The following is a 26,987-nucleotide window of genomic DNA, read 5'->3' as shown; positions in this document are numbered from 1 at the left end:
TGCTAAATATGATTTTGTTTGTGCCACTGTTGGGGACTGGCCACAAGCGAGACTATCTCCACAGCATTGTGTCAGCGCTGGAGTAAGGTCTGGCTACACCACCTATTTTTTCTGGATAGGGAAAAAATTCTCTGGCTTGTTTGTATTTCTTTAAACCAATCACAACCGTCCTGGGCGGGCCTAATGTTTTAGAGTTTGGTGATGGCTAGTCTATATCCACAACGTTCCACTTCTGGGATTGCTCCGTTGCCGACAGAAAATCAACTGGATTTCACTCATTTAGGCCAGATAACCATTGCCTTGGGCTTCCTTTGTGTTGGCACTCCAGTGGATTTATGAGGACTACGGTTAACCTTTTCTCAGATCTCTGCAGGATTAATCCATACAGCTAGCTAGACTATCTGTCCAATGTGAGTTTTCTGTTGCACAACTAAAACAACTTTTGAACGTACATGTGTTCCAACAAAACAAGTTCCTTCCCGAGGCTATTTTGCAGAGGAGACATTGCTCTGTACGGCGCTTAGCACGTCGCTTAGCTTAGCACAAGACAATTGTGATTGGTTTAAAGAAATGCCAATAAACCAGAGCACGTTTGTCTCCCATCCCAGAATGCTGTGTGGACTTGCCAGGCCCTCCTCCGCAGCGCTGTGGAGGAAGGTCCCAAAATTACCATTTAACCTAACCACCTGTAACATGAACAAAGTATAAACTAGACATAAACAAACCAACCAAGTTGGGTGCCGGAAAGGCATTAGCCTTCCAGGAGGGAGAGCCATCTTGGATTCACCAAGTTTATATAAATAGTAGATATAGTAATGAAGCAGAAAAAGTTTGGGGCAGATTTACTGTATGATGCCTACTGCAAATTAATACAACTTATCTGGGAGATTTTTTTGGTTCTTCAAACTTCTGAACATATTGGAAAGGATGTCAAAATCAAATCTCCTTTGACATGATTGCTGCAAACATATAGAGCCCTATTGTAATGATCTAAGCGCACGGCGTGAAGCGTCTGGCGCAGGTGCGTTTAGGGCATATACAAATCCACTTTTGAGCGCTCGAGCAGATCATATCATAATACTATTAGACCAGGTTGAAATCACAAAAATGTGCCTAAATAAAAATCCTCAGGCATTTTTGACTAAAAGTTGGCAAATAGACTATTCTAGGGGTCCTGAATCCATTTTTGCTGTTTGCCAAACTGTATCTCTTATGTGAAACTCAGTAGAATGTTGGAGGAAGTGACATCAAGATGGGCAGCAGCGTAGAATCTTCCGGTCTCCACCCCATTGTCTCTGGCGGAGGAAGGACAGGATACCGCTTGTTTGCTTGGCGCCACAAAGCAATTTGGTAATGTGCTCAACGGATGGCTGAACGGCCGACCAGTGATGCACTGTCGTTTCACCACTGGTTGGCCGTTCAGCCATTCTTGACTCTGGTCAGGGCCCACTTCATTGAATGTTTGGCCAGTGCGTTTAACAACAAAGTTCCTTTCATCAAATTCCTGGACTTCTGGGGGGAGTTGATGCATCTCGCTAATGTAGATTGTTCCCCAACGAGCATAGTTGGTGTGCCCGTATGTCATGAAGAAAGCAATCATTCGCTGGAAGGAATGCAAGTGCAATTTCCAATTGCCTTCTTGCTGAGCACCAGTGAACATCAACAAGATCTCCACCATCTCCATGTAGCTCCACCAAAACTTGAAGTTCAGATTCATGTTTGATTTCTCAAAAGAAGACAGAATATTAAGGAACTCTTTGGTAGCCAGGAATGTGAGTAGATCTTCAATGTCTTCACTGCTTGATTTCTCTTCCAGCGTCTGCTTCAGAGCCTGATTTTCATTTTGGATGAAGTTCATGAGTTTTGGAATTAGGATTCTCCACATTGCTTGGATCGTGATTTTATGTGCACGCATTGCACATCTTCTCGTCTTTGCCGAGGATGACTTGTTCTGCTGTACCTGGACCAAAACGTCCACTTTCAATCCATGCTTGCATCAAACCAGACGATTGCATGTGTTTGCTAATCACCTTCAGGAAGGTTAGAGATGTGTGCAGGCCACCCATTCTGATGATCAGAAAATCCTGATATTCATCTTTTGCCCATTTGAGTCCATAATATTACTGTAAAGTGCTTTGTCAACTGTAAGGACCACGTGTTGTTGACCAAGAGCTGTTGCAATGTGCCTGCATCTCTGTATTACTGTGTTGAGTGTGTCGAGTTCATGGGCGGGAGCTTGTACAATTGGCATATAGCCAATACTTGTGACCTCTGAGTTGGTCGTGCTGATTGTCTGATTGAAATTGGTCCAACCTGTCTTAATATCTGCATCTTGCCGTTTGACAAAAAACTTAATGTCCTTGGCAAGTGCTACACGTGCTGATGGTCTTGAGAAACACTAAGAACCTTTCTTTGAGTGTCGTCTTTTTTATTTTGAGCAGCTTTATCATCATGATCCACTTCTAAGAGACCCTGTCCACCAAACATTAAGCAAAGGAACATGAAGAGGCTCTCTGGAACGCATGATATCATTTCCTCTTCGCTTACTACAAAACCTTTGTATGCTGTTTGTGCAAGTATGTCACTTCTCAGTTTTAATGCAGCGTGGATCAATTCCATGAACCATTCAGGGGCCGTGTATTTTGGTATCAGTGAATGTTCTTTAGGTTCTGATAGCAGGGTTGTCAAAGGGACATGTCCAAATTCAACTGGAACAAGCTGAATTTCCCGCTCTAGGTTGATGAAGTCATATGTATTCCTTATCCTCTACTTTGTGCAGCTGCTTTTACTGTCAAAAGGCCCTGTTCTGTCGCATTGTATAGCTTATCTTTTTTGGATTCTTGGCATATAATGTAAGAATCCAATGACATTGTCTGGTCAGGCTTCGAACTACACACAGCTTCCATAATGGTGATCTTATAATCTGACCAACTTCATGGGTACAATTCTACAACTGGAAATATTTTGTGTTGGTTCATGTCGCTCTTTAGATATAGAAATTAATTGTGATGAAAAATACGATGTGTGGAAATAACTGCAGAAAGTAATAGAAATAGAAAGTAGAATAACAAACCTCTTGGATAACTCCGAACTCAATTCACACACTTTGATCCAAAGACAATAGTATGCATGTGGCTCCAAACAAGTGACTCTCGCATTTTATATATTCTATTTGTCCATTTGAAATATAAGGATAAAAACATATTTTCATGACTACAATGAGAAATAATGCAGTTATCATCGTCGCAAGTATCTTAATTCCCACCTAAATAAACTTTCTATACTTGTTAATTGATGTAAAGTTTAAAAATATGTAATTTCCTGACATTTTAGAGGTCATCTTGGAGTTTGCGCTCTACTGAGTTTCACATAAGAGATACAGCTTGGCAAACAGCAAAAATGGATTCAGCAGAAAAAATACCCCTAGAAAAGTCTGTTTGCCAACTTTTACTCAAAAATGCCCGAGGGTGTCAGATTATCTGAAAATCGACCTAGTCTATATTTCACATTTTAATATTTTTTATTTTTAATCTTCTGCATGTTTGTGTGCTGCCGAGTGTCCCTGTGTGTGTGTAACAAGCATAGTGTGCTCGCGCGCTGTGCACGAGCCTAGGCGCATTTTACTAATGCGCTGTTAAAATAACAATGAAATGCTGCGTTATTGACTTTAGACCAGGTTTTTGTTGGTCAATGGCGCGATCACTTTCCGCTGCCTCAAGATAGCAATACGCCAAAGATGCACCTAAACACACATCCCTGTAAGACCAGCACACCCATGGGCGCACAGATGGGCGCAGGTGCATTTGCTATTTAAATGACGTAGGCGCTGGACGGGAAATTGATAACTGCGTGGGTCTTAAACTAGAAGGCGCTTTGCGCTGCGCCATGCCAGGTGCAAGATAGGGCCCATAATGAAACAAATGCTGTGTATAACTGGCTGATACAAATCAAAATGGACTGCACTGTGTTGAAATCCAGGATAAATACTGATTCATGCAGTCAAATAAGGTACAGCAGTAAGGTAAGAAAGAAAGTCAAGAAAATGATGTAGTACTTTTGTTGCAGTGTTGTCTTCTGGTTTTGTTCTGCTGAATACAAAATGCCTGTGAAGTGCTCTTTGCACCTGTTTTAATTACTGCAATATTCTTAGTTTTTTGTCCCTGAAGAGCTTTCATTGACTGAAAACTATTGCTAAAATGATAATTAAAAGGACCAAAGGTGCATCTTTGTGCTACAGCATCTCTCTCCCTCTGTGAGCCTGATATGTATATCAGCGCAGCATCAAATTTAACACCTGCTTCTCCCACACCTTTAATCACAGATACAGTTGTCTCTGCTGCAGCGATTAATCAACAGTGATGAATCAGTGTAGCATCCATTTGTATAAATTTCCAATTCCTCCTCCCATATGCAGGCCTACACAGGATCACCCTGAAAAGGTTTCTGCAGTGACTCAAACGATAGTTACGTATTGTAACTCCAGATTCTATGAGTATAGGCGCAGCCCTCTAAGAGCTGTCGCTATTGGGTTTATCCCTAAGCGCATGCATCGTGAAGATTTTCTTTCCTGTCCTCATGCCCAGCACGGGCCTCAACTACGTCCACAGATACTATATATTATAGGTGCGGAGACGTAGCTGAGCATTTTCTTCAGCCAGTGTTAGTGGAGCAGGTGGCGTATACGTAACAATCGTTCTATTTCATATAGGCTTCGCCCTCTAAGAGCTGTCGCTGTTGGGTTAAGGGCGAAGCTGATGTAGTCAACGCCACCTGCGACACAGGGTCCACAAGCAGAACAGACTAATTCCTCTTCTTATTTGCACTGACAAGTCAATGTATCAAATAATATATTATTCTGATAAAAGCTTGTCATGATTATGAATTGGCCTAATACTGATTGTATTTTGGACGGCGGCTCCTGGACATACACATTCCCACTCAAAAGGCTGCGAGCAGGGGCTGGGAGTTGAGCCAGCATCGCTATGCCTCTCAGGTCCACTGCCTTCTTGATGATGTCTGGCAGGTCCAAGAAGAGAGCCTTAGCGGTGGAGAGTGGAGCCGCTTGTGGCAGAGGGGAAGACCGCCAAGGCGATGCCCCTGGCCGTTCCGGAGACGGGGAGAGCCATAGTGAGAGGGCATCGTCACCCGTGTCAAGGTCCAGTCCTCCCAGAGGGGAGGAGGGAAAACCGGTGAGAGAAACGTCTTCTGGGGGAATCGAGTCAGCGGACTCATGCCCATCGAAGCAGTTTCAGGGTGTCGCCGAGATCCTGTCGGTCCGCCCAGCTGCCGTCCCCTTCACCGTCGACCTGGAGAGCCAGAAAAACGTCCACCCGCCGATTAAGCTCTTTAGATGGCAGGCGGGCGCAGAATGGGCAGGAGGCCTGAGGGGTGAGCGCCATCCTGGTGTGAACGGGACCGAGGCAGGACTCGCAGCTGGGGTGGAGATCCAACAGCAGGATATAGCCAGTCCGGCAGTTGGTACAGAGGCGAACACCACTGGAGGTAGAAGTCTTCATACTGCTGACGCTGAAGAACAACTGGGAGCAGAGCTATGTCTCCGCACCTATAATATACAGTATCTGTGGACGTAGTTGAGGCCCGCGCCGGGCTTAGAGGGCGAAGCCTATACGAAATAGAACACATTTGTTAGCTGCTGCGTTTCTCTTATTTTGCTAATACAAAATGTAAGTGTAGTCAACATCTGTGAAAGAACATAAATTCAACCAATCACTTTATTACTTCTGATAGTTTGCAATTGACACAGCTGCAAAAAGCTAATCTTGTAGTTCTGAAAAAAAAAATTGTAAGAAAGCTAATTTTGACCTGAGAAATTGAGAAAACTTGATGAGAAGTCATTTTTGTCTTCACCGCACAACTCCAGTGCAGCTGTAAAGGCAGTTTTGTACCAACAGCTTAGTGTTCAATCGGTTTCTTTTTTCAGTGTCAGCCCTGCAGAGATGGTGCCTGCAGCCTTTGAGGTGGCTCATCTGATTCCAAATGATATAGAGATATTTTCCCACTAAATGCTCCCTCTCTGTCCTCCCTGAGAGAAATGTACCCTCTTATATCCCCTGTATCCCCATCCCAACACACTCCTATCACCTTGTGTGCTGCTGACAAACCTGGGTGTGTGTGCATGTGTGTGTAAGTTGACAGTGATGGATGGGACCTGGCCACCGCCTCCACCCTCCATGCCACTCAGATGCTGAGAGAGCCCTATGCTTTATTCATGAGATTTGGAGGCAGGAAGGAAAAAAACGATTCCAAAAGGTTTAAGAATATATTAGGGGAACTCTCTTGGATGTCAACTGACTTGTCTGGTAGTGGTAAGCAAAAAGAGTCTTAAGGTTTCCACTTCGAAGTCTGTGGCAGATGGAAAAAGGAGCAGGACCCCCACCCAAACACCACCAGCCCTGCTTTCACACACCCACGTCCAGTACTTAGGTAAATGTACTTAGTTACTTTCCACCACTGCAAAAGAATACATTTAAATTTTACCATTACATAGATAGAGGAGTACAAGAACAGTATTGCATCCATCCATTTTACAGGGTCATGGGGGGCTGGACCCTATTTTAAGGGGATGGAGGAATGTAGGGGTGCCTTCAGTACAGGAATGAGATGGCTTGAGTGGCAGCGTTTGAAAATACATCATACAAACGGTTTGCAAGATTGAATGTCTACATTAGAAAATGGGGAAAGTACTTCAGCTCTCTGGAGGGCTTCTAAGAAGCCAGGTGCTGTGGAGAGGTGTATACTATGTGCTTATGGTGTTATCACATATACATACTATGTTCATTTGGTTTACAGTATTGTCTTGAATGTTATGGTTATTATTTTACCTACATTTTTGTCTTAGTAAGTGTACCTAAGTTGACAACCGAGGCCTACTGCATATGTGGGGATGACGGGTGGAGTGGTTCAGGAGGGGAGGGGATGTGTTCATGTTGTAAACTGTATGTTTCGTATTTTGTTTAAAGCAACAAAAATGTTAATCACAAAAAAGAAATGTGCTTATATTTACATACAAGTTGCATTATATCCAGGTGTTGAAATATAACTGCCAGTAAGAGAGTTTACATATGGGATGGAAGTGAGGGGTCTTATTGTGAAATAAACAGGAAGTCTTCTTGTGGGAGTCGTGGAAGTGAATCGTGGAGCAAACATGGCTGTCACCAATAATAGGAGCTGTTGAATAACCTAAACAGTTGTCTTCTTGTTGAGTTACAGGAGCACCCGGAGAAAACCCACGCTGACACAGGGAGAACATGCAAACACCACACAGAAGGGCTCAAGCTGGCCTGCAGGTTCAACCTCAGAACCCTCTTGCTGTGCCGTGCGGCCCAAGTACTATGGAGCTAAATCAGGGCCAACTGTTTTGTTTTCAGTTCCACATTTCATGTTTTCAGATTCAAAACTTATTATTTTTTTTACGGCTTCAAATCTTTTTTTACAGTTTCAGATCAGTTTTTTTCAGTTTCAGACTTTTGGCCCTGATTTTGCGTAGGGGGCGTGGCTTCAACTCAGAGGGGCGTGGAATTATGAGTGACAGCCTAACAAAGAAGGCAGAAGACTCTCCTCAGTCATGTTGCCTTCAGGAAATTGTGTTACTGCGAGAACTATGACTGAATGCTTTCTATCCACCATATACATGTGATTTTTACTAAACAAACTGATGCTAGTGACAAAGTTCCATTTAAAATACTGTTTTGGACAACACTTGGTACCAATTACACTATAAGAGCAATAAACTGTGCCAGATTGTGCAGTTCAGCAGGAACAATGACTTCTCCCACTTCCACGTACGACTTTGAATGAATGCACCACAGTATTCACTCGGCAGTCAGCATGGCGTCCGCTCCGCCAAGGCAACCCTGGCGCCAGCGCACAGGTAAGACATATGAAAGATATTAGCATTTTTGAATAAATACTTTGGGACATTATCCCCGCAGTGGCATTTTTTTGTCATTAACACATAAAGGGAAAATAGGTGGACAGCTGGACAAAGCTGGAAATGAAGCATCGCAGCCACTGTCGAGTTATGGTCATTCTGACAAACAGAGGTTAACAAAGACACTACACGTTAAAGTCAAAAAACTTGAGCTGGACACTGAAATTTGTGTAAAAACACCAGCTAGTGTGAAGCTAACATTAGTTAATGCTAACTTTAGTGCTAGCGATGCTTCATTTCCACACTGTAAGAAAAGATACACCATATAAAAATGAGGCAACAGATTACAAGCAATATTATTAATTAAATTTCACATGGTTTGGTATTGAGTAAATATGAATTAAATGAGACCCTTAATAGTTATCCATTTAATATGAGTATATTCGAATAGAAAACAGTACAGAATTAATTATAACCAAAACAAAAATATTGAGTTGATTTAAAAAAGATAAACTCCCTAATGTGTAAATAGTACTAATACAAATTAATTTAATTCTACATATCAATGATATATAATTGAGTAATAATCATTTACATTAATCTGCACATCGATTTGAATTTAATCAATGCAATAAATTAAATCTAAATATTCTTTCTTAGGAATAACTAGTCTATGGCCCAGAAAGTACAGAACTTAACAAATACTCAAATAAGAATTTTATTAGCAATTCACTTTTGTGGTTCCGACTCATTGTAGTAGTGCTGGGCAGTATACTGGTATACGGATATTAATTTCCCACACGATATGAATTTTTCACATACCGTAATACCGGTGCAATGCCGCAAGTGACTTCAGAATGGGAGCCCTGTTAACTTCGTACCCTTCTCACTCATGGTTGTAAATTTACAACGACAATTAACCCACAACTAACTCTCTTTAATAGGATAAAACACCATAGCACACAACGTTTTGCGACTTTAACAATTTCTAACACTAATAATTTTACATTTAGCCTACAAATTTAAACAGCCGAACGGCATGCTGGGTAACATTATAGCTGCTAGCTAGCTAGGTTGACAGGAAGTACTTTTCAATTAAAATTAGCCTGATTACATTGATTTGAATTAACTCAATATTCTCTCTATTTGGGATTAGATAAATATAATGCTTATGTTTTATTTAACTACAATGGTTGGATTTTATTCCAAACATTTTTATTTGAAATTTAATTAAATATTTGCCTCAAAATCAAAAACACAATCATATTGAATATATTTTACCTAATACATTAATTCAAATCTATATGACCACAGAATAATTTCTTACAATGCAGCTTTGTCCAGCTGTCCACCTATTTTCTGTTTTATGTGTTAATGACAAAAAAAATGGGATATGGGATAATGTCCCAAAGTATCTATTCAAAAATGCTAATATCTTTCACATGTCTTACCTGTGCGCTGGCGCCAGGGTTGCCTTGGCGGAGCGGACGCCATGCTGACTGCCGAGTGAATACTGTGGTGCATTCATTCAAAGTCGTACGTGGAAGTTTATTGCTCTTATAGTGTAATTGGTACCACGTGTTGTTAAAAATCACATGTATATGGTGGATAGAAAGCATTCAGTCATAGCTCTCGCAGTAACACAATTTCCTGAAGGCAACATGACTGAGGAGAGTCTTCTGCCTTCTTTGTTAGGCTGTCACTCATAATTCCACACCCCTCTGAGTTGAAGCCACGCCCCCTACGCAAAATCGGGGCCAAAATTCTGAAACTGAAAAAAACTGATCTGAAACTGAAAAACAGATCTGAAACTGAAAAAAAAAGATTTGAAGCCGTAAAAAAAAATAAGTTTTGAATCTGAAAACATGAAATGTGGAACTGAAAACAAATATAAAAGTGAAAAATGAAAATTAATAATTTATTCAAAATAATTCCAGAATTTAATCTAAATTTTATTCAAACTGAAAGAAAAAAATGGTACGCTTATTTTTAGTTTGAATACATGATTTTATTTTTCAAGTTTTAGACCAAAACTTAAATTTTCAATTTCAAGATTTAGTTTTTCAACTATATATATATTTTTCAAATTAACAAAACATTTGGCCCTGATTTAGCTCCATAAAGTACTAGATCAATGAAATGTAATAAATTCGAGGAAACATGAGAAATTGTTGAGCTAAAAGGCTAAATCCCGGACTGCATTCCACAGGTTAGACCCAGCGCTGCCACTGGCCCCCGCTGTGGCCCCGCTGGGGTTTGTGCTGGCTAAATTCAAGCTGCCACAGCGTAGGGTGACCAGACATCCCCGGTTTCCGGGGACAATCCCCAGTTTCGGTGACCTGTCCCCGGCTGGAGCTGTCCCCGGAAATGTCCCCAGTTTTCACTGTGACTGACAGACCCGAAATTGGAATAAAAGAAAGAAAACATTGACCAAATGTATAGTCGCGCACCTACACGCGCAGGCTCAAGACAGCCAGAGCAAGCGCTGCTCAGTGCTCAACTTCGGTAAAGTTAATATTTGAATAATTAAATAGAGTTGTGTCTCTAAACTTCCCTCACATGTAATTAGTCTTCTGCTGGTTATACTACATCACTTACTTTTCAAAAATAGGCATATGCATAATTTGGGGGAGTATTTTTTGCCATATTTTTTTTTTTTATATATGTCATAATTACAAAGAGGCATGTCTCCAAAACTACTCCACACATAGAACACCTCTTGCTTGTTGTCTGAATTTATTTTCAAAGTGCACCAGATTGAGGCATTTAAATGTTAAAATAGACAAAATTTTCTTACATATAGGCTTATGCCCCAGTGAAGCTCTAGGTCTAGTGACGCCCCTGGGGCAGTGTCCCCGTTTTAAGTTTACAAAGATAAAAACATTACCTGTTTTGGAGGTATTTACACTTCTGAGCTGAAAATGTCCCCGGATTTTATCTCAGAAATCTGGTCACCTTACCACAGTGGCTCACTGAAAGTCTGTCTCCGGAGCGGCTACCCTCTCCCGTAGCAGTCTCATAGGGGCGGGAAGTGAGGCCGAACAGCCAAGGGGTGCGTTAGCTAGTTAATTTGGTCCAAATGTTAAACTTACACAGACAAGTGTTTTGTGAATCTGCTCTTCACTGCTCTTCCTAAACGATCAGCTGTGTGTCTCGGTAAACCATGGACATATACAGGTAACTTGAGTTGTGAGAACTGAATGTGGAAATTTATAGAGAGTTTAGTTTTCAGTGAGGATCAAATACATTTTCAGACCAACTGAATTAAATTTCACAATATTACATAGAATTGTGTTACTGCTTAAGGGTTTGCGATAGATTGCAGCCTTATTATTACTGTTAAGTCTGTTGCATTAAGGTTTCATGTTGTTCCATAATGAAATTTAGACAGTCAGCCATCCTCTCTTACCTCTCAGTATGAGCACACTATCATCAAAGCAGGCTATCTTTTCCACAAATGGGTTTTGGTGTGGATTATGAGTGTATTTCTCGTATCCATTGCAAAACAAGCATAGGATGGGGCAAAAGCTCTGCCCATAGCTATGCCACAAGAGTGCAGGCAATAAGAATCCAAATACTTAATAATTTCTGACATTGTTAGTAAGAATTAATTAGGAGGCAAAATCCCATCTGGACATTTGTTGAAGTAATAAAAAACAATTCACTGACATAGTAATTTGAAACTGTCCTCCCAAGAAAGAAAAAAGTATTAGTGTTTTCAACAAAATGATTATAGATCCACAAAGTCTGCAGAGGAAGGAGGTCAGGGTGGATGGATGAGTAAGCAAAACATAGGATTTGCAACAGGAGACCATTTATTGTCATTCCCAGCCAGACGGTGTAAACATTCGGGGCTCAGCCCAAACCTAGGGGGAGTCGGGGAGATGTTTTTCTCCCGTTTACAGCAGTAACGCTCTATTTTTTAAGTCATTTGAGATAATACAATGTCTACAAATCTGTATATCATTTGACAAAAAACATGACAGTTGCCAAGGAAAAAAATCATCCTGTAGAGCCTACATCCTATTTTGTATCTCCACCTGTCTTCATCATTCTGAAACCAGAACACAGCAAATGTTGAAGATGACTCATTTTCACTGCTGCCACCTAAAAAGGGTTCAGACATTGTCTGATGTTACTATTTTTACTATGTTGCATGACATAGGTAGGGTAGGAATTTGGCATAAACAGCATTACTAATCTTAAAAGCTATTTTTGTTATACTATGCTGGAGTTCACAGAATGAATATTTAGCTGACAAATCTGCTACATTTGAATCCAAGTGCCATAATTATCTGGGCTGCTGTAATTGAAAATCAGGGATCCCAACAATGCCAAGTAAATATGGTCTTCAATACTCTAACTTCAATATTAGGCCAACTAAAGACCATTTACTCAATTATATTAGATTTCTTTCCTAGCCTTACGGTACTTTATTTGATCTACTCCATGTTGACTCTGTCTGGTCACTCTGTTCTCTGTTCCTCCAATTTGCTTCTTAACTTCTCTCACTCTCTCATCTCCACCCATTTATCCCTGGAAATCTTCTCCACTGAAAGAAGAAAATATAAAACAAAGAAAAGTATAAAGATTTCTGATCCTATAGTTACTATATGATGCAGAAAAGATGAAATGCAATATTCTCTCACATCTACTCCTGGCACCTTTGCTTTCCTTTGCTCCTCTTTTCTTCTTAACTTCTCTCACTCTCTCAGGCAAGCTTGCTCACTGAGGTGACACGACTGAATGAAACACACGCACACGCACACACACACACACACACACACACACACACACACCTCATTACAATGTTAGGGCACACCTATAGATGACAATATTTCCCCAGTAATAGAACTTTTGCTCCATTGAGACTGAAGGAAAATGACACAAAGTTGAAGGTATTTTAAAAACCTACAAGATTCAGGACCCCAACCCCCCAACCTTAACCAAGTGGCTATTATTGTAATCATTATGATGAAGGTCCCCTAACCATAATGCACCATAAAAGTAGTTATTTTAATCCCAATCAAGAGTTTTTTTCTAAATGTAACTAAGTGCTTCTTTTAACATAAACCATCCTCTTTCCTTAAATGTAACCTAACTAAACCTTAATTATAGCTCTGAGACATCATAACACTGATTCCCTTTTCATCAGTGATTTGTAACAGTTTTGGAAAGCACTGCCAAATGTCATTCTATCCCATGCTTGCATGTGTCATTCTAGAGGGCAATCAGCCTATTTTGTTGTTTAATTTCTTCATTTTTGAAATTGTATACCACTTAGTGGGACTATGTTATACTATAAAGAATATCTTAAATTATATTCCATATGAAGAGATATTATCCTGGGAAATATCATTGTAACAAATATGTTTTCCACAGAGTAGAAAAAGAAACCTTCAGCTCACTAAGACTCACAGCAGATAATACGAGCTGAAACCTCCCCAGAACTCCTGAAGGGCTCTAAAGAAGTGTACCTGGCACAGAGAAGTGTACACTCTGTATTGATCTAGATGTCACTCTGAATATGCTCATTGACCAGCAAAGAGCAGCTGTGACTGTCCACCATTTTGTGTTCGCATGCCAACAACTGCCAGGTTTGTTGAGGAGCCTGCAGCATATGACCTGTGCGGAACAAAGCGAGGAAGCAGTGATCCCACATGTTTATAAAGAAAAGAGACTGGGATGAAAAATGACACTTCCTCCCTACTTACTTCTGTAGCCAAAATTTAATGTTTGTCTGTATGAAAAGATTTCCTTTCCCACTTTCCAACAGCTTAGCAAATAATCATTCAAACACCAGAGAATGTGCTACTGATACACATGAAAGGACTTAGCTGTGTCATTGGATGCACAACATGCCAGCAAAGAAACACAGAGAGGACACATTTCAGATGAAAAGTAGCTTTTATATATTGCCAGAGGCACATTGCTACATGATGTGCTGCTCTGTCAAAACTCCAGTCTGGAAATCAGGCTGCAGATATTTACTGGATAGAAAAGAGAAGAAAAGAAAAATAAGACGCAGGATGTCACAGTCAGCCTCAGTACTGCCTTTCCCATTCTGCCTCTCTGTCTTTAACTTCAGCAACTTTTTACTTCCCCAGCCCTCTGCATTCCCCATCCATCCATCCACCAGATGCCCTCAGACTTTCCTGCCATTCTTTTACCTGACCCCCCCACCTGATCATCTGTTTCCATTTTCCTTCTTCAGCCCTGCAGTATAAGATTATAGATTGTCAATGTTGCTCTGTGCCTTGCTTTCCATAAGGCTATTAAATGAAGGCTTAGACATGTTATCTGATCACATGGGAGCTATGGGGTATGACCAGGTGCCCAGGAAGTTCTCTGGGCTTTGAAGCAAATTCAACATAGTGGCCAAGCAATGGAATTGCAACGCCAGGCCCGTCACGTGATGCCCTCTGACCCAAATACTTACATGGTATAAGAGACGTCTGTAAATCTATAGATACATTTTTTTGAGCATCACAACCCCCGCAAAATAAAGACATGGTGTTCGCCCAGGTGCTATTCATCATCTCCATGTTCTATGATCGTGTGCCAGCTACTGAGCCATTCAGCAAGTGCAGATGGCGTGACTCTATTTTCGACTAATTCGGCTTTCTAGCCATCTGAACGTGTACCCTTAACCCTGTAACCTGTACCTGTCTGCCTCATCTGAACGCTGTACCATGCTCTGACTGGTGAAGTTGCTACCTGTGATTGGCGGAATTATTTCAGCCTCCTCTGCATACCTGTCGGCTAGCAACAAACCTGATTCCAGACCTGCTATCCTCGAGCCTGCACCCCGGTCTGGCTCCCATTCGGCTAGCCTCCTGCCCTGATCCTGTCTCCTCCTGCTCTGGTATCCAGCGGTTTGCCTGACTAGCACCTGCACCAACCTGCAGCCAGGTATTCCATTTGCCCAGCCGCCTTTCCCGACCTACAGCCTTCTGCTCACCCTCCACAGCGACTCCACACCCTGGCTGCACGTCTGTTTGCCCTCCAGTGCGGCTACGTCTGTCTGCCCTGCCCCCAGGCCATACGCCTGAGGTCTGCTGCTCCTCCCATGTCAACTCCCCAGGCCTAATCTTTCATGCCTTGCAGATCTCCATTGTCGAGGCCACCCATGTCTTTGGTTCCCTTTGAGTCCGCGGTGACAGCAGGGATAAATAAACATGTCGCTAGTGTCGGCACAAATGGGAGTGTGTCACTGCTGTGGTCTCACCCTCCTCCTGTGGTAATGTGTTGTGTCAGATACCTGTCACTATGTGAATCAGACTCAAAAGTGATGAGCGCTCACCAAGTGAGAGCTGCCAGCTTGGAGATGCCAGGGTTTTTTGGATATGTTAAATATATTGTCAGGCAACACTTTGGAATGCAACTTCATATACAAATGAGAGTTGCCATTACTGTGCCATGTATGTCAGTCAAAGGAAAAGGCACCGCTTAGCAGGAATATTGGGTAAAACGATTGCTTCAAGTGACACCAAGCAGCGGCATCAAAACTTAATTTTAGAAAATACCTGAAACGTTGAAAACGTTCAGTTCTATTTAAAACCAGTTGCAATGGCTGCAGCTTCCCAAAGTCCACTATCACCTCTTTATTCTCGCTGTCATTCATGAGTGGTCTGTTGTCCTGACACTACTTCCAGATTTTCATAGCTTTTGTTTTAACTTTTTAAATCAAAGTGTAAAATTCCCACTGTAATGTACCCCATATTGTACTGACAGACTGCTAGTGACACATTAAAAACACACATCAGGTTCATTCCCATTCAGAGCCCGCAGTGATTGCTAAAACAAAAAAAAAAAATCTTGTTAGCCATTTCTTGTCTATGCACTGAAACACCAAAGCACATTCTCTTGTATGCAAATAACCTACTGCACTGTCTCTCTGTCCATGAAGTTGTTTCTGATTTAACTTTGTCCAGCTTTATTGTCCTAGTTTTAGCTGTATGTCTATTGCTGTGTAAACTTGTCAATCAGCCTCAGTTTGTTTTACTGTGTGGTCATGCGACAGGTCCAATTTAAACTAAATTCTAATGACTGTATTGACTGACTGAATCACTGTCCACTCTCACTACAATCAACTGAACCCAAACTTGAACTCCATTTGGACTCAATCCCAAAACTGCTCAGACTTGAGCTTGTCTCATACTCTTACACTCATACACTTGACAGACTTTTGTGTTGACGTGTAACTTGATTTAAACTTGATTTGAAAGACTATGTCCAATGTTAATCTTCTTCATCATGACGGGATTGAAATTTAGAGTCCATCCACCATTGTAGACTATGGTGTGTCGCACAAAAAGGATGTGTCAAAGCAAAATATTTAAATTTGTTAGATTTAGAAGAAGGGCCTTTCTTTGGGGTTAGAGGCTCCACTGTTCTCTGCAGCCAGATAGCCTGCTGCCGTGGCACCTTAGCCTAACCGAGTCATATTAGGCGGCTTCCCTTTATTAATTAGGTAACTCACAAGATTAAAGACACTCTAGTAGGGAAAATATGGCACACATGTTTACTAATTATTGTGTTAATGACCTTCCACTGGCTGCTGTCTTAATGGGAAGGTGTTTGTGTCTGGATGAGCAGGATTTCACGGAGCTGCCCTGCAGAGCTATGCAGCTCATTTACTGCTGCTGTTTTCTACAGCGATGGAATATTTATATCAACGGCACAATACAGCATATAGCCGTTTCCTCACATTAAAGACCCATTTTATATCGTGGTTCACACATATCAGTTCAGTTCAGTATCTGACATGCCAACATTTTGTGAAATACTTAAATTGAAAAAGCATTTACAGACAGATCTGCAACATGTTTGCCTAGCTGTGCACAGAGACTTGAAGCAAGGGGAATACTTGCCTAGTTTAATTAAACTGAAAATAATGACTGGTTAATAGTTATAGGTTTTCAAGGCAATAGCTGTCTACAAGCTGGCACATAATGTGTACAGCTTTAGAGATGTTGGAAGTCGTACAATTATTTTTTTCACAAAAACAATCTGCCGGTTTCAGTGAAGTCTGGGTACTCACAAGAGACAGATTTAAGAAAGAATGTTAACAATCAAATCAGTACAAGTGCACTACAATCAAGACAAATGACTTGTGGTTTGTAATGGAAACAGATTTTAAGGACAAATGCCTTGTTGAGATAAAAGCTGTAGTAGAAGTGTCAATACTGATGATGGCATCTGCAGCTGAGACTGACACAGCTTCAAATCAAAACAGCCAGGAGAGCTTGAGGCATGAGGAAAGCTGAAGACATGCAAGCGCACAGAAAACGAGAAAACCTCGTGGGTACCGCTGACTTCACTGATGATGGGAGGCAGAAATTCATCCTGCGCCTATGAGGCTTTAAAGTGTAGCTCTAAGCATCAGGGAGGGTTTCTGAGCTTTAGGCAGCCCCATATCCTGTTTACGATTTCACGAACATGGAACTCATTACACAACGCAACACATTGGGATCTGCACCCTTGTCCCCAATACCCTCCTAGATCCCTGAAAAGAAGGCAATTTGTTTTGGGCCAGAAGACACAACAGGAAGAGAGGGTGTAGACACAGAGTCAAGACTGACAATATCTCTCACTGTATATACTACATCACCAATACAACGATTTAAAAAAAACAGGGTGACCTGTCTTCAATACAAATAAGACATTTTCAAGTTTAGTTTCACAACCGTGGTTGTATAATTACAACTTGGTTGTGGTAACATTTTAATGACCATCATCATTGCAGAGATCTGCAACGACATTGCCAGAGTCAGACATGTTGTAAACACGCCTCTAAATGACTATATTTCAATGTGAAGCAGGTCCTTACTACACAGGCTGTTCTCATGAACCATTCGTACACATAGATAAGAAAAGTAAAGCAGCTGTACTTCATATGTATTCCACGTATTTATTACTGTATTCACTACGTTGCTGCTGTATAAGAACATGGATATTTGCGTAGGAAGGAAGTCGGGGTGGATGGGTGCGTGCTAAAACACAGAGCTTTAAAGCCGGGGGGAGCAGAGTTCATGTCAAATTTGTTCATGTGAATGCATTGAACTACGTGTTGATATGTGGTAAATGCTGTTAAAACAACAGTTATATTTAACCTAGACATCTTAAATATTTTACTTTCCAACCACACTTATGCAGGGTACACACCACACGAGAAATCAAGCCAATTTTGGGCCCGATTCCCCCCATCCGACAATAGTCAGCAAAGCCCAGATTTTGTGATGCTTCTAAAGACTATCTTGCCAGATCTTTCTATGGTGTGAGGTATGTTACGAGTGTTTTTTACATCCCTTAGTCTGCTCAGAAGTCCATCCTGGCCGCACGGATTTTGAATTGCAAAAATAAACATGATCAATGTTTACTATCTGATATCCTGTTGTTTGTGGGGAACAGCAGGGACAGCCGAGGACACAGTCTAGTCTTGTTTACCTGGGCCGGGCTTCTGAGGGAGAGCGGCATTCATACGGATCTTTATACCACTGATTAGCGGATCACGAAGGCAGAGAGAGAGGGTGAAGGAAACGGGGAGCACTAACAGAGCTAAGGGTTTCAGTGCAAACAGAGCGTTAGTTTGCTCAATGTTTAGCTTACACTCACCAGGGCGGCCTGGCTTCCGGCAGAGAGCAGTGCTAACAGCAGGTAACCTCCATATGAGCACCAATCTCGTGCAGAAGCCCGGCCCAGGCGGCACGTCTCTTCAATCGGCGCCATGTTTGGACTCTGGTTGTTTGAGAATAGAATCTGTTTGTGTGTGTTATGCTGTTCCGGCCAAATCATTGTTCTCCACACAGTATAGGAACACAACTGTCAATTCTATCATTACATGTCGTTATGTGTGGGTTCTCGCACTTTTTGAACAAATGTTAAGATTTGAAAAAAGTGTTTTAGTGTGGGCCAGGCATAAGCCTGGTTTAAACGTAGATGTCTATAGATATCTTTTGACCAGCAAAACAATGTGTAATGCAAATAATTTGGTGATACCATGTGTGACAGAAGAAGCACATGTCTCTGTGCAGCCATTCCCAGGCCAGTAGTAGAGTCGGCAGTGGAATTGGACATTCCAGATTGGGAAGAAATATGAAAAGTAGTAGAAATTAGAACTGTATTTATATTGTGTTATTAGGACACAGATCAAGTGAGCAGATCCTGTCAAAACACACGCACGCACGCACGCACACGTGTGCACACACACACACACACACACACACACACACACTGCGTTTCACTATGTTTGTGGGGACCCGTTATTGACAATGCATTCCCTAGCCCCTTACCCTAACCTTAACCATCACAACTAAATGCCTAAACTTAACCCTTACCCTAACCCTAACCATAACCTAATTCTAACCCTAATCCTAAAACCAAGTCTTAACCCTCAAACAGCCCTTTGAAGTTGTGGGGTCCAGCATTTTGGCCCCACAAAGCCACAAGTATACTGTATTCCCGGTTTTTGGCCCCCCAAATATAGTTAAACAAGAACACACACACACACACACACACACACACACACACACACACTGCTTAGCAAGCAGCAAAAAGATGCAATAACCTTGCTGTTGTCTCTCCTTCAGTTGGCCATCAATACTGCTTTATTGTTCAGAGAGGAAATGAGCCAAACACAAGTGAATGAAGGAAAGCCCCAGAGAATAATTTACCGCACTGCGAGGAGAGCTCACTCTGTTTGTGACAGTTATGTTTCAAAGACAGACATCACAAAGTATTATTTCTGGGTTTCATCATTGCTTAATCGGTTTCTGTTGTAGCAGCTGGAAACTGTTCAGACTGGGGAGGAAGGGGCGATTAAGACTCTTCTCCTTTTTTCCCTCCATTTTTGTTAAGTAATGTCATTTGCCCAAACCGCCTCCATTTTAGGCCTGATTTTCTGACAGATCTAGTTACCCTGCTGAAGTCCTATGTTAAGTCGGATGTGAAACACCTGCATTGGCTGGGCAAGCTGACTTTACTTAAGCTCCAGATGGGAGGTTAGCGGCTGCTGAGAATCAAGCATCATAAACTAGGATGATCGGGCCAGTGCCCACTTTCGGATTTCACAAAAACTAAACAAACTGTGTGGTGAGTTTAAGGAACCCATGAGGCGGAGACTTTAACTTCCTGGAAATCTTTCAAGACGACCTCATGCTGCACATGTGGGCATCGGTAAAAACTCTTGCGAGTGACATTATCACAATTTTGAACAACTGTACATCTACTTGGTTTAAACTGTTTGACGACTGATTTATACACTAAGTGATGGGGAAATTCACTTCTTAGTTGACCTGAAACTAGCACAAACTACAAGACTTTAAAAATCTCAGAATTGTTTTAATGTTCACATATTTTCAAACTCATCCTCCTGAGGTAGGACCAGATTGGACATGATAACTCAATTGGAACCAACAGCAGCATTCCAATGGCATTCCCCACAGGGCTGAGCTGTCAGAGAAATTAGTCTAATCTTCAAGTCACAAGGAGTCCACACTGACCAAAAATCATTAAACACAGCAAGATCTGGAAAGAGACGTTGCTGTTCAGTTTTTTAAAATTTATTTTTTGGTGTTTTGAGCACCACAAGCTGAGTGGATTGACCTTGCTTATTGTAATGCCTTTTCTCAATACCTTTAAAGTATAGACTAGAAATTACGTGGCTATGTTCTAGTAAATGTTTTGCTAGAGGAAAAGTTAGAACCACGGTTAGCAGTGCTAAGCCAGTGTCCTAATTGACAAGTCGGCGTGTAGCCTCACCGCTAAAGCATTCCCTGCTTTATCAGCTGTTTTAAAATAAATGGGACCATATTTCAAAAAAATAAACATCATTGAAGACTTGAAACTAGCGATTGAGACCATAAACTTATTATGAAAATGTTTACTGAGGTAATAAATTAAGTGAGAAGTATGCTCATTTTTCTATAGACTTCTGTAGAAAGACTTCTCTTTGGAGCCAGTGGAGTCGCCCGCTGCTGGATTTTAGAAAGAATGCAGGTTTAATGCACTTCAGCATTGGCTTCAGTTTTCAGACCCCAAAGCTTCGTCCATTATTTTTACAGTCTATGATCACTGCAACCGTCAATCTATATTCATCTTCACCCAGCCTTTCTACACTTGTGCTGCTTCACCTACATGAACCAAAATAGAAGGTGCGCTTGGAGACGCCCACACAGTCTGGGCGCCCAAGACTGTGACCTTATGCTGGTCATGGTCATTATGCTGGCAACTAGGACTATAGTTGAAAATTAGCCGAATGGCTAACAATGGCGCATTTACAGAAATGTTGATTAATGTGCATTGTCCTAATCAAAATAAATACATCTTAATCTTAATTGCTCTTGAGTGATTAAAATAGGGCCTGAAACATTATCTTTTCTTTTGGAGATGCATGTGTTGCAGTGCAAATTTACAATGATAAAATATACTTCCAGGACAAGTGGGCCCACCCACTCTGCACTCTATTCTATATATCTTATACAAACTCATGTAATGATTTTAATTAACCACTCTCCTCAAATCTTATCCCTCATGATGTGAAGAGAAAAGCAAATATTTTCATAAAAACATGAAAATGTGCTTTGATCTGATTTTTTTTCAAGGTTTTAGGCAAATATTATTGGTAGAGAAAGAGGAGTGTGTGTAGGTGGATGAAACAACAACCTTTGCTTTATGACGCTCTTAAAATGACTCAGGCCTATTGATTTTGGAAGAGAATGCGTATTTCCAGTCCACCATTGAACTGCAGCGCTTCCACTCCTGAAGAGACAACTCTGTGTTTAAAAGCTCATCAAAAGCACTAAGTGCTATTGAAAGACTTTGGATGTGTGGAGCCACATATTTTTGGTTTTATCTGTCTGCTGTGTTTTATGTGAGTGGTATTTGCTACATGGGCTAATAAGCACGCCAATACTGACTGTTAAAACAGTATTTGACCTTAAAGCCTAAGAGTGTCAGGACCAGAGTCTGACTTTCTGTTAAGGAGCAGATGCAAACAAATATAATTAAAGGACAGGTTAACATTTGTTTAAGCCTGTCTTCACAATAAGCTGTGCCCATATGTTAATGTAACCGTGGATTTCCACAGGATGCGGAACGTCTGCGGACCGGCTCCGCTGCGTAACGGCTGCGTGCTCCGCCGTCCGTCAATACCCACCAGGTCCGGATTTGTTGCGTAACGGCTGCGGCCAGCCGACCACGAGATCTCGCGAATTCACGTATGTTCGCGTGATATAACAGGATGTAGTTTCTATAAACAGAACCACAAAACCAACAACAGTTTGTTTCCATCCAGAGGAGTAGAGGGGAAACAACTCTGTACTGTGTTTTCAAGGTGTAGTGCAGGGAAATGTGATCCGCCGTGAGCACGGTGTATTGTATTTTGAAAATTAACCGGATGTTTTATTTTGTTTCTGTGCTCGACTTCCTGTCCCCCACAATCTGAATTGTGCTGAATTGCTGCGGAGCTCTCCGGCGTCCGGCAAAAATAGAAGCTCTGCATATCTGCTCTGGAGGGCAGCGGAGTGACGGAGCTGGGACGGAGTAGGAACGCAGACGTTCCGCAGTCAGTGGAAATACACACATTGACTTTAATGGAAACCTAATGACTCCATCGACGTTCCGGAGACGTTCCGCATCCTGTGGTAATTGCCGGTGAGTTAATAGTCTGAGTTAGTCATATCATATTGGTAAAGTTTTTTTTTTCCATTGCAAAATTGCCTTTTATCCAGGACCGTTTCCTTTCTAAGCCATGGCAGAGTGATAGTAATACAAAGAGGGTGTTTTGCATTGTGAAGTGTTTTCCCAATGATTGCAAGAGTTTTCATTCTTGAACAAAGTGTCCAATGGTTGGTTACAAAAGTTAAGGTTTTGATGCTTTTATCTAAACATTCACTTTCAGTGAGTAAACAATTGGCAAAAACTGTAAATGAAGATTGTGTCCCATGTAGGCGGAGTCCTTGGCAACGGCCTGAGTTTGAATCTGATCTGCAGCCCTTTAATGCTTTTAATCCCCTATCTCTTTCCTGTCATTCTCCAGCTGCTCCATGATAAAGGCAATGAAAGCCCTACATTTTTCTTTAAATAGAGGGGAAAACATTTACCCGCGGGAGGAAGCGTCACCATAAACATAGCATGCAACCTGATGGCCAAAAAGTAAGAATTTAGATATAATTACAAAAGTAACAGATTAGTGAAGGAGTTCATAGGCTAAAGTGATCTTTCTCTGATGTGATCAATGATCTATCATTAAGCAGATGCTGTGTATATGTTTGTTATACACAAACCCACCAGTAGATGGAGCAAACAAGTTATCCAGTTGGAGATAATTAAAATATACAACATCATTCTCACAGACACTGCAAGCCACTGACTGGGAGAGGAGCTTGGATATTTATACTGTGTGTGTGTGTGTGTGTGTGTGTGTGTGTGTCAGGGGAGATGGTTCATCACATGCTTGACTGGTGCTAATTTTTCCACCATTGTCCAGTAGGGCAGAACTGTTTTTTTTTTTTTTTTTTGTAATAACATTTAAATGAATATGAGGGGCTGCTGTCAATCAATCGCTCTCCTATAATGCTCATGTGATGATTCATTGTTCGCAGTTTGGCACCTGCAACTCGTTAAACAGCCCTTAGCTGTGTAAACCCCAAACTCACATACGCTAAATTACTCTATCACTTAAGACTTGTGACTACTTTACAACAAAAACAAAATGTAATTTTACAGCAGGGCTTTCTTTCCATGAAGATCAATTATAAATATTTCCTTATAATATCTGTCTATTTGTGAGTGAGAGGCATTATCAGCACAATGTACTTCAATTTACTTAACGTCTGTTCAAGGTGGAGCTTGCCAATGCTTTGGATATTTCTGCCCCTCTCCTTGCTGTTCAAAAAGTTTCGAAGCTTCCGGGTTTACTTCCGTGATACAAGACCCACTGAATATGCGCAGAAGTGTTTCTCCTGCTGGCCCCCGCCCGCGAGTTCCAGCTCGGCCCAGAGCCTTTACATTGTGGTGACGTCACGTTTTTAAATCGCTTTTCTCGGCTAGAGGGACGGTTTTCAAATAAAATGTCCATGGATTAAAAATTCTGAATAGAAAGAGTCATAACCGACCTTGTTTGCAGTTGCAGGTGTCCTGGCAACAGTTTAACAGGCGTCTCTTTTACCCAACCCAGTCTCACACCAGTTCGTGAAATGGTCATGTTATTATGATTTATTGATTTGTGTACAGGTCACCATTTTCTCGTTTATTCCCCGTACAGGTCACGATTTTCGAACGTGACCATTTCACGAACTGCCATGACACTGGGCTGCTCTGGGGGATGCAACAACGGGGAAATAAAACACCACAACGGGGAAATTAAACGGCACACGCCGTTGACAACAACGGGATGCACCGCCACACGTGGGATGCGATCCCCGGGCGCAGGGACACGATCCGCGGTCTCTGTGGCACGCAACAACAGGGACATGAAACGCCACACACCGGCCAAAACAACGGGACGGTTGTGGTTAGGAAAAGAAGAACTGGGAAAGGAACCGTAACACGCAGGACACGCTGACAACAACGGGACGGTTGTGGTTACGAAGAGAATAACGCGGAAAGGAACTGCAACACGTGGGACGTGATCCCCGGGTGAAAGTCCTGTGTTGTTTGACCCATCTACCACCCCGGCCAACCTCCCTGCGTGGATTTCGCTGCAAAGCTGAGGGCTGTTCCTGGGGGGCTGGTCTAAATAGAGAGTGAGAAACACACACACACACACACACACACACACACACACACAGGATTGCGTGAGGATTTGTTTATTTAGCTTTTAAAATCCCTTTTCCTTGAATTTTGTACTGCTTGGGAGTTTGACGCAACAACATTTCACTATGTGTATCTGTATTTATATGTGAGGAATAAAATGTCCAATAAGATCTTGTTCCCTGGATGCATCACTGAAGGTGCCTCTGAGGTGACGGCCAATCTCAGCTGTAGCGCAGGTGAGCTGGCCACTGCACTTCTGCTGCGCTTCCACCCAAGCAGCTGTTTTGTAAACTCAAATGTTGTTAGCTAGAAAGGCAGTCCCACCTCAAGGTCATAAGTTTCTAGCGGAGGATGCTGCGCAGCTCAGAGTGCTCCTCCTTCCTCTTCTCTCGCCTCCTTGAACCGCCACCTCCAGCTCTTCAGCACCTGCCAGAGCTGGTGGATCTTGTTTGTTGTTCTCAGTGTAAGGTATCTTTGCTGATTTATTCTCCTCCAGCCCAAATCCGTCAGCTGCTAGGCTGACAATAGTCTTACTTTGCCTGACCTTATTCCACAGCGCAATGCGGAGCATTCGGGAATGGGAGAAAAACGTGCTCTGGTTTATTGGCATTTCTTTAAACCTATCACAATCGTCTTGGGCAGTGCTTATCAGAGGACGGAGCCCCGGTGCCGCTGCAAAATAGCCTCTGGAAGGACCTTGTTTTGGTGGAACATGTGTACTTTCAAAGGTTGTTTTAGTCGTGCAACAGAAAACTCAGATTGGACAGATAGTCTAGCTAGCTGGATTTACCCTGCAGAGATCTGAGGCGCAGTTAACCATAGTCCTCATAAATCCACCGGCGTTCAAAATTACAACACAAAAAAAGAGGAAGGTAACGGACATCCGGCGGAATTTCTAGTGGCACCACAGCAAAGTGGAACGTCGTGGATATAGACTAGGATGACACTGAGTACGTTTACATGCACACCAATATTCCACCATTATTCCAAATATGACAATATTCCTAATTTGATACAGGTCATGTAAACAGCATATACTGGTTGGATATTCTGAATAAGGCCTTTTTCCGAATATAGCATTTTCCGATTAAGACGTGGGATATTCCGGTATTATTCAGGTTTTAGAGGCATTCTTTGGACATGTATATAGCTCATTCAGAATATGCGTCTCAATCAAGGTTTTTACCACAGTTTACGCCCAGTTTACGGCCTCTTGCTTGTTTACGGTCAGCTCTGTGCGTCGCTATGGTTGCTGTACACAAACCAACCAGCCAACAGCTTGCAAGGCTGCAGACCCGATAAGGAGAAACACAGCTACGTTTAAACATTAGGCTCGTTCAAGATGAGCCAGATCTGCGCAGAATTGATCACTGGCGATCGGCGCCCAATGCATGCCGGTTAGATTTGTGTCCGACTTGATCCCGACTTGCTCTGACGTCATGCACACGTGGGCAACGATAATCTCACGAGATCAAGGCGGCCGCAATTTTTAGAGCCAGGTGCCGCAGTTGCTCTCCACCGACTGCAAGACCTAGGCGAACCCATGGCAAGCTGGGAAACAGCTGATTGGTTCAGAATCGACTCAACATGATGACATTTTATATAAACTTTTTATTGATTTTGAATTGCAGGTATTTTAACTGTGATTTGTCTGATTTAAAAGCTTATTCTGTACAAACCACATGTGGCTGGTAGCTACCTTTAGAAGTCAGAGAGACTAAATCCGTTCAGATTACAGATCATCTACAGTGTGTTGTTAACTAAAATCAGCAACAGATTGCATGTAGAGCATTGTGACAGCTACTCTGTCATAATAAAGACAACTGGAGACTGTGTAGGAGCTGATATATGGGTCTGATAACATTTTATTAAATCGGAATCGGACCACAATGTTTGTGTCACTTCCTGTTCAGCCTGAAGGCTGCTGGAAACGGCTGGAAACTGTCTGACTTGAGAGCGGATTTTTGTCACCGCCCCCGGCTGCTCCCGCCTGCTCTCGTCCACTTTACTGGCGAGGCGCAGTTCATCTCGAACGAGCCTATTATCAAAGACTTGGATATCAACAGGTTTTTGGATATGAGCCGACCTGGAGCCGAGCTGGTTGAATGAATGAAAGTGGGTTAGGCTGTGTTCCCACGGTCCAACAAGTCCGCCACTGCTGGAAAACTTTGAAAAACAGTATTTTGCACGGCTACATGTAAATGGGAATATTAGTGGAATATTTACTTTCATTATCCATGTTAACAGCTTAGTCGGAATATCGTCTTTTTCAGAATAAGGGCAAAAACCGGAATATTTTGTGCATGTAAACGTAGTCAATGATGGTGGTTATCGTGTT

The 26,987-nt window shown here is 42.0% G+C and overlaps 1 long non-coding RNA gene across 1 annotated transcript; it reads right to left on the bottom strand.

Annotated features, from left to right (window-relative positions):
• Positions 1 to 66: 66 nt before the first annotated feature.
• On the bottom strand, positions 67 to 26,181 carry LOC118495370. The gene is made up of 3 exons (XR_004897749.1): positions 25,976 to 26,181; positions 17,801 to 17,810; positions 67 to 77 (listed from the first exon to the last, which is right to left on the bottom strand). It is a non-coding gene; the product is annotated as an uncharacterized LOC118495370 (long non-coding RNA).
• Positions 26,182 to 26,987: the final 806 nt, after the last annotated feature.

This window comes from Sander lucioperca, chromosome 6, assembly GCF_008315115.2.
Source record: "Sander lucioperca isolate FBNREF2018 chromosome 6, SLUC_FBN_1.2, whole genome shotgun sequence".
NCBI classification, from domain to species: Eukaryota; Metazoa; Chordata; class Actinopteri; order Perciformes; family Percidae; genus Sander; species Sander lucioperca.
This window is presented reverse-complemented; position numbering and strand designations above follow the sequence as displayed.